This window comes from Peromyscus leucopus, chromosome 2 (genome assembly GCF_004664715.2).
Source record: "Peromyscus leucopus breed LL Stock chromosome 2, UCI_PerLeu_2.1, whole genome shotgun sequence".
In the NCBI taxonomy this organism is placed as follows: domain Eukaryota; kingdom Metazoa; phylum Chordata; class Mammalia; order Rodentia; family Cricetidae; genus Peromyscus; species Peromyscus leucopus.
The window spans coordinates 102,337,335-102,346,198 of NC_051064.1; the positions used below are offsets into that span (position 1 = coordinate 102,337,335).

Below are 8,864 nucleotides of genomic sequence, written 5' to 3' on the forward strand. Positions count from 1 at the left end.
CGATTAAGAAATTGGAGCCCAGGTCACTTGGCCTCCAAACTGTTGCTCTCCCTTGCTCTCCAGTAGCTACAGCACAAATTATCTCCATGGCACATGGAGAAGAGAGGGCTGAGGTGACCGAGAAGCAGGCCTTGTATAGCGATAGTAAGGCTAGCGCCCACTGGGCAAGGCTTTGGGGGGGCACCACCATACACCAGCCACCGTGCTAGACTCTATGTCATGTAATCCTGAAATGACCCTATGACTGGGAACCATCGTTATAGTTAGTTTGCTAAGGGGAGCCTGGAGTTCTAAGGAATCTGTCTGGCCCCCACAGACAATAGGGGAGCTGAATTGGGATGAGCTGAGAATCAGATTGTGTCTGTTTGACTACAGAGACTTCACTCAAGTCACACCAGGACATAAGAGTACAAATAAACCACAAGGAATTTATCTTCAAGGATTGCAGTCTGAAGAGGACAGACACACAAACCGATAACTAAAATGTTTGTGCGGGAGGCAGGCGCAGGAAAGGTAGTGCCAGAGAGAATGAGTGCCTGACTCAGAATGGGAACAGAATGTCAGTGACATCTGGGACAGTGTCCCAAGGAAAATAATATTTAAATTAAATGTTAACTAGGCTTTTTTTTTTTCCTTTCGGAACTGGGGATCAAACTATAATTCGCACATGCCAGGTAAGTGCTGGGCTGCTGAGCTATCCTGCCAGACCGTATTTGTTTTTTTCCTTTTTTTTGAGACAGGTTTTTACTAGGAGTCCAAGGCTGCCTTGAATTTAATGTGTGACCTTGGCTGGCCTGGATTTGTGATCAAATGCCTCTGCCTCCTAAGTGCTAGAATTACAGGTATGTGCCACTACTGCCAGCATTGAAGTCACTAATTTTGACTTAGGTTTTCTTGTATGTATTTGATTGTACTTTCTGTAAGTGGACATGCTGAAGCTGCTGGTTCAAAAATGGTGAATTCAGTGTATGTTGTTGTCTTTCTTACATATACAAGCATATTCTCATACTATTATACTTATGTGCACAACTGATTTTTGAGTCTTAAAAAGTCAACACACAGGCCAGTGAGATGTTTCAGCCAGTAAAGGCTCTTGACTCCAAGTCTGATGATCTGAGTTTGAGCCCCAAACCTACATGGTAGAAGAGAACTGACTCCCCAAAGTTGTCCTCTGACCTACACAAGAGACAGACAGAGAGAGAGAGAGAGAGAGAGAGAGAGAGAGAGAGAGAGAGAGAGAAGAGACAAAGAGACAAAAAGAGACAGAGAGAACAAGTAAATGTAAACAAAAACCAAAATGCTTTTTGAAAAGTCAACACAGACAGTGAGTGACATGTGAAGACACCACTTCCGGCTTACACATGCTTGCTGCCTGTGTGAGTCCTGCTGTTTGTAGGGAAGACTCTGACCCCCTCTTTGACCCCAGCAGCAAGCTCCACTGACGAAGCCCAGAGCCAAGGCCATGTCTCATCATGTCACTCTACTGTCTCTCTGCCCCAGGGATAGTCTCAAGTCCATCCACACTGACTAGTTTTTGATTCTGTAAAACGCACTTTTATTATAACTTTATGTAATTACATTCCGCTCAGTTTTAAGTGTGTCGTTGATTAGTTTTGACAAATGTGTACAGTTGTGTACTCACCGTTACAGTCACGTTACAGAATATTGCCAGAGCCTGAAGAAGCTCCCCATGCCTTTGGCAGTCACTGGAATCAGTCGTAGTAGTGAGCGCTGAGAGGAGCAGCTGGCAAATGAGGTAAACAGCTGGACAGAGCATGGCCAGTCCGAGGGACTAACATCTGCGGCGCATTGTCCAGATGCCTTCTCCAAGGACATAGTCATTGATTTTTTTCAGACCTCTCAACTCTGTGGAGTCCTCCATTCCACAGAAAAGGAAACTGCAGACCAGGGAGTTCCATAGCTAGCACCATGGTAGAGCCCATCCAGCGTGTGTTTCCCACCGCATTGCTTTCTACAGCTAATGTCTAGAGAGAAAAAACACATAAAGAGGATACAGAGGCCAAGTATAGGAGACCAGGTACTATAAGATTCCAGCTGTCTGAAGTCCCAGAGAAGGGAAAGCCAGTGGTCCAAGGCTGGTACTATAAATAGGGAAGGGGCCCACTAGAAGGGGTATTTTTTTTTCAATTATGGTGATAGGACATTAACTAGAATGGTAATTCCTCAGCGCTGCACATTTCCCAAAACTCATCGAACTGTGTTCTTAAATTGAACATTAGCTATAAATTATAATTCAGTAACGCCATTTTAAAAAAGGTGTTAGAAGAAAACAATATGGAAAGACTTGGGAAATATTCCTCTGTTTAAAAGTCACAGCAGGAGCGGTGAGGTGGTCCAGTGGGGGAAGGGCCTGCTGAGCAAGCCTGGCAACCTGAGCTTGATCACCAGAGCTCACGTGAAAGGCGGGAACTGCCTTCTCAACGTCGTCCTGTGATGGCTGTGTGGACACATGTGTGTGCACACACACTAAACATTTAAAAGTTACAACATCATTATCATGTTCAGAAATACCGCTATTGTTGCCAGGAATAGAATGCAGGGATATTTTTATGTGACTTAGTACTGAAAAGATTTTAAATCTGGCAAAAGATGCATTAGTGTCCACTGTGACTTTGAAATTAAACCAGTGCACTCAATTTTCTTGCGCCAAATGAACAATTTAAGCATGCACATTTCTAAATCCGCTGCAAATGACTGCTGACTGAGGATCTGATTAAGCATGGTCCAGAAAGAGCTTGCAAGTAGGACTGTTTACTAACATTTCAATTTCTATGGCTCATTTATTAGACTTAGAATAAAAAGGTGAGAGGGCTGTTCGGGATTGTCTTTAACCTTGATGATATTTCCACTGAAGCAGCATAATGGCTCTTAATTGCTTAAGTGAAGAGAGCATGTTGACGTGTCCTTCTTTGGGCTAAGAGCTTCGAGCCTAGACTATTATGCTAATTCAAGCATTATATACACCTAAGTATTTATGAGGCTGACACCAGTGATGTTGCAGGTAAAGGGCTGTGAAATGGTCTGTAAACAGAGAGAATTGATTTGAGGCCCAAAAGCAGTGCTGGTAAAAGTCACAGCCATTGAACAGCCAACCCTACGATTTCTATCCAGATTGTCAGCCTAGGTCAGACAGTGTCAGCAAGGGCTGTCGTTAGAGCTCAGATGGGTGGCCGAATGATACATAAGCCAACCACACAGGCACTCTCGTGGTGGCAGTCTAGTCCCATCTGGTGTGGCTACCTGTGTATGCCAACATGCACATAAACTTTGGTCATGGAAGTTTCGCAGGGCTGTAGTCAGTGGATGGTAATGTGCTGGCTTTTAGCTAGACAGGGATTGTGCTGAATAAAGAGACACAGGGAAAGCAAAGATCAGAAACTTTCCATAGAGTGAAGCAAGGATGGCCATCTGACCTCAGTGCCTGATCTTCTGTAGCATTAGCATCATTTGTGTTTTGTGTTTCTTTCTGCATTAGAACTGTACAAGTCAGCCTCAGGATAATTATGTAAAAAAAAAAAAAAAAAAGAAAAAGAAAAAGAAAAAAAGAAAGAAAAAGAAAAAAAAGAATGGTGGGCGGTGGTGCACGCCTTTAATCCCAGTACTTGGGAGACAGAGGCAGGTGGATCTCTGAGTTCAAAGCCAGCCTGGTCTACAGAGTGAGTTCCAGGACAGCCAAAGCTACACAGAGAAATCTTGTCTTGAAAAAAAAAAAGGTAGTCGTTTCTACTTAAATTATCATAGGTTCTGCTAATACAACTTTTAAAGACAAGTGTCAGGATAGCTTAGCTCTGTTTTTGATTTAAAGCAAAATTATCTGTTTGTTTAACTGACTCCCATCCCAGTTTACAGGTAGAAGAGAAGGTCTTGGTTCTCTTCCTCAGTGTTTAAACAGAACAAAACAAAACTGCAGTATCAGTAGAGCAAGCTGCTGGGGACCAGTGGGCACCTTTGGGTAAGTGTTGCCTCATTTCTTCCGGCTGGGGTGTTGACCTTGCAGGGTTATTGTGGGGAAGGACTGTGTAAAGTGTTAGAAAAGTACCCAACACCGAAGCACCCACTCATGGTCAACATGACTGATAACTATTTGGTCTCGTACATTTTTGATACAATTTGTGTCTGAAGCACAACTTTTTTCTTCCTTAGGGTTCATAGAAGTTATTCTGATTCTAAGAATTCTATTAAATATGTATGGTATTTAAAAAAGCAAAAGAACAGAGCAGAACATAGTCGTGTGCTTGTAATCCCAGCATTCATGAGGGTGGGCCAGAGAAAACCAACTTCAAGGCCAGCTTGTGCTACATAGCAAGGATCTCAAACAAACAAACAAAAGCAAAAACAGTCACCTCCTTTCAATTTTTTGATCCCCTGTAGTGAAAGTTGTCTGCCATTGGGCTTAGTTCTACCCAGGAATACATCATTCTCATTTGGCTTCAGCACTGGTGTTGTGTAAGCTGGCATGCTCCCTGAAGAACAATAATAGCATCAACGTGCACATTCGTTCAAGTTGGCTAAACTCTGTAAACATTTAAAAATATTTAGTGTGTGTGTATGAGCATGTGTGTGTGCATGCATGTGGTGTGTGTGTATGTGTGTATGTGTGTGTGCATGCATGCAGTGTGTGTATGTGTGTGTGCATGCATGTGTGTGTGCATGCATGTGGTGTGTGTGTGTCTGTGTGTCTATGGTGTGTGTGTGTCTTGGTCAGAAGACAACCTGTAGGAATCGGCTCTGTTCCTCCACAACGTGGGATCTGGGGGTTGAACTCGGGTCCTCAGGCTCGGTAGCAAGCACTTTTACCAGCTGCGCCATCTTGCTGGCGCATGGGTTGTTTAAATTCTTCAGCCTCACTTCCGGAGGCTTTTCCCCTTTTGTTCAAGTAGCATGCTATGTTCATGTGTTACCGTTCCAATCCAAGCTGTTCATGTCGAGCTCTTGTATTGGTTAGCAGTTATGATTTAAACATCCTCTCAGTAGACACCTAGTCAGACACTGTGATTCAGAACTGTGAATAATGATATTGAAAATGACACAGTGTGGAGCCAGGACAACATTTAACCATCAGGTGGCTTCTTACTGCCCTTTCAGATGCTTTCCTCTATCATGTGCATTAATAAAAAGGGCTTAAGCCGGGCGGTGGTGGCGCACGCCTTTAATCCCAGCACTCGGGAGGCAGAGGCAGGCGGATCTCTGTGAGTTCGAGGCCAGCCTGGTCTCCAAAGCGAGTTCCAGGAAAGGCGCAAAGCTACACAGAGAAACCCTGTCTCGAAAAACCAAAAAAAAAATAAAAAAATAAAAATAAAAAGGGCTTGCTTTAATTTTAATCAGCTCAAGGGGTCAATGGTATTACATTTTTATAAAAGTTTAACATGTGTGGCTACATCAAGTGTGCCATAATTATATATAGTTATAAAAAGTTCTGTTTCAAAATCCTGATATGCTCTAAAGGTCCATTTTTAGAAAATGCTTAAGTGTGCTCACATGGCCTGCTGTGGTTGTAAGCAAAAGAGGTTTCTCAATTTCTTCAACTATCATTGTGAAGTCAAGGTTTCTTGAAGCCTTTGAACACATGGACGTTTGTTTCAGAGATCTTGTTTTATTCCATGTAGGTAGAAAAGCCAGTAATAGGACTCGGACCATCTTTAGAATTATTTTGTTTCAATCCTTCCAGGGACAAGGCTGTTTTAACTAATTCTGAACATTAGTTCCAAGATTACTCATAAAGGGATCTGAGGGGGTTCACAGTCTCCGAGTAACCTGTTCAGGTCCCACAAGTAAGGCTTCCATCAGAGCAGTCGGCCCCAAAGAATAGCTTTAGAGATCACATCCTCTTGAACTCTTAGAGTCAAAGAAAGAAACAAACAGCTTACAGTGGTTCTGGGTCCACTAGGGCCACAGGGCCACAGAGACAAGCAATTTATTGTCACCAGGGGCGACAAATAGATTGAAGTATGTGTATCAGTTCTGATAGGTTAATGGGAGTTGCTTGGAGGAAGGGAAACTGCTGTGTTCTATTAGCAATGCCTGATGGAGTGAAGAGTGGAAGAGGGGACATTTCACTAGGGCATATCACCTGAAGTCAGTATGCCGTGTGATCATCCCTAATGCTCATCTTTCTCAATTGAAATAACTTTAAGTTTAGCAAAGTTGGGCTGGTCTAGAGTATTATATCCTGGGGTCCATTTCTACTCCTGTTTTTCTGTCTCCGTCTCTGCCCCTGTCTGTCTGTCCTTTCCTCCCTTTCTCTTTCTCCCTCTCTCTTCCCCTCCTCTCCTCTTCTAAATCCTCCCCTCTCTCTTTCTCTCTCTCCTTCTTTCCCGTAAAAAGAGAGATTAAGCGATCTTCCTGAAAATTATAAACCTTTACTTCCTTGAACAAATGTGCCAAGCAGTTGTTAAGTACCAGGCACTTGCCAGGTGTGTATGAAGGATAGGCATAGGTGGTCTCTCTTCTTTGTTCAAAATACCTTTACTAAATAAGTTAAAATATGAAAATGCACTAAAATCCTTAGGAATGTTCTGTGCACAATAAATACGATTTATCCTTATATACAGAATTTAGTCCATGTGTTTGAGTCCACAGCATCTCTTTACACCTTGCCCAAGAGGGAGCATGGGAAATACTCAACTTGGAAGCTGAGAGGCCTGGACTCTGGTCCTGGTTACCTCACTAACAAGTTCAAAAGCAAGACTTTCTACTACCCTGCCTCTGTTTCTCATCCCTGAAGGGAACCCTGGCCCCTGCTTCCCCTGACTGTAATGTGTCTGGTCATGTGGTACTTAGAATAAAAAAAACAACGTAGCCATTGATTTGTGTAGTATCACCACGGAATTTCAAGTTCTGTTTGAAGTTAAATAAAGGAGAAATAGGAACTTAGACACAGTGTATGTTGAAATATTAAAAAATTTTGGAGTTTGTGGGAGAAAGACAAGAATTTAGCCCAAGCCTGGATACCTGAAGAATAAAACAGATCTGAGTTCTGATGTGGCCTCTGGCACTTAGAAATTCTTTGGAAAGACACTGCAATTCCTGTAAACCTCAGTTTCCTTATCTGTCCATTGCAGCTGATGACAGTGTCACCCCAAAGGGCTACATGGTGGAATATATGAGGCACAACATGCTTAGTGCACCGCCTGGAATATAGTGTGATTCCAATGGACCAGCTACTGTTAACAACCTTGCTTGACAATGCTATGTTTTAAAAGGGATTTATTTGTATTTTATGTGTATGGCTTTTGCCTGCATGTATGTACATGCACTGTGTGTATGACTGATGCCTACAGAGGCTAGAAGTCCCCTGGAACTGGAGTTAAAAACAGGTGTTTGTGGGTTGCCATGTGAGTGCTAGGAACTGATCCAGGTCCTCCACAGGGCAGTAAGCACTCTTAACCTCTGGACCTTGCTATTTGTATATACACAGCAATATGGGGACGTTTTGTATTTTGTATTTCAATATAATTTCCCACATTTGTTCATGATTACCAAGTGTCATTATACAGCATCACAATGCCTTATGCAGCATTTTGGAGAATACTGGTAGATATGATCTTTAAATCATTCTTTAGATTTAATTCTCACACACACCTGGAAAGATGGATATGAAAACCAGAGGAGACCTTGGTGACCTAGAGTGGACACAACTGCTCTCAGAAAAGGATTGGAGTGCACAGTTCTGACTTCAAATTCCAATACTAATAAGATGACCTGCATACTATACCACTGCGGTTCCTATTCTGTATGTTCTCTTGACCATTAAATGTATGCTTTTTGTGTGGTGCTGGGTATCAAATCCAGGGCCTCAAAGAAGCCAGGCCCTCACTGAGCTATATACCATGGCCTGCTCCCCCCCCCTTCACCTTTTATATCAAGACAGGTCTTACTAAGGTTCCTGGGATTCCTTGAACTTGTGATCCTCTGCCAGTAGTGAGAATGCAGATGTGAGCCAGCAGGCCTGGCTTACATATGTTTTTGAATGTTTGCTGTGTTACACGCCATAACAGCTCAAGGACAAGGGAAGCGTGTGGTTAAAAATGAGAAGGAAAAAGTTTCAGACTAACCCAGTGAACTAAAATGTGTAACCATGTCCCTTTCTTGCTCTAATTTTCTTGAAAGGATCATTTCAAATTTGACCTTAACGTCACAAACAAACAAAGAAAGTAGATGTGACTAGAGACACCCAACACTCTCACCATTTACACGGGTTTCTGAACACACACCTAACAATAGCAGGTTTGGGTCTCAGAGGACCTCCCTCCCCACCTGTTCCTTACTGTTCTTTACAGCCGTCTTCAGACCAGGCCAGATGTACGTGAAAGGGATATGCAGCGTGGAGGCTGACTAAGATCTGTAGTCAGATTTTTCTTGGGGGCCACCAACTCACAAATAACAACACAGAGACTTATTATTAATTATGAATGCTCAGCTTTAGCTTAGGCTTGTCCCACGAGCTCTTACAACTTAAATTAACCTATCTTTATTAATCTACATTTTACCATGTGACTTTTTACTTTCTTTCATTCTGTATGTCCGACTCTTTCCATGTCTCCTTGGCATCTCCTCTGCCCTTGATGATCTCCTCCTACCTTTCTCTCCCCAGAAAACCTGCTTATACCTCCTGCCCAGCTGTTGGTCGTTCAGCTTTTTAGTAAACCAATCCACCTTCACACAGTGTACAAATATCTCACAACAGAGGTCTCCACCTTAGTTCTTCAAAGTTGGTAGCATTGCTGGCGCCCGGAATAGCCCACCCTGCATCTCTGCTGTGGTAAGCAGACATCACCTCCACACAGGCTCATTTATGTCCAAAATCCTCAAGTCTCTTGTCTGGGGCCAGTCCTGCTGCCCAG

The 8,864-nt window shown here is 43.0% G+C and overlaps 1 long non-coding RNA gene across 1 annotated transcript in view; it reads left to right on the forward strand.

Annotated features, from left to right (window-relative positions):
* The first annotated feature begins 3,676 nt into the window (after window positions 1-3,676).
* Window positions 3,677-8,864, forward strand: part of LOC119087348 — an 8,850-nt gene continuing 3,662 nt past the window's right edge. Inside the window, exon 1 of the long non-coding RNA XR_005090758.1 lies at window positions 3,677-3,973. This is a non-coding gene — a long non-coding RNA (uncharacterized LOC119087348). The remainder of the gene's footprint in view (window positions 3,974-8,864) is intronic.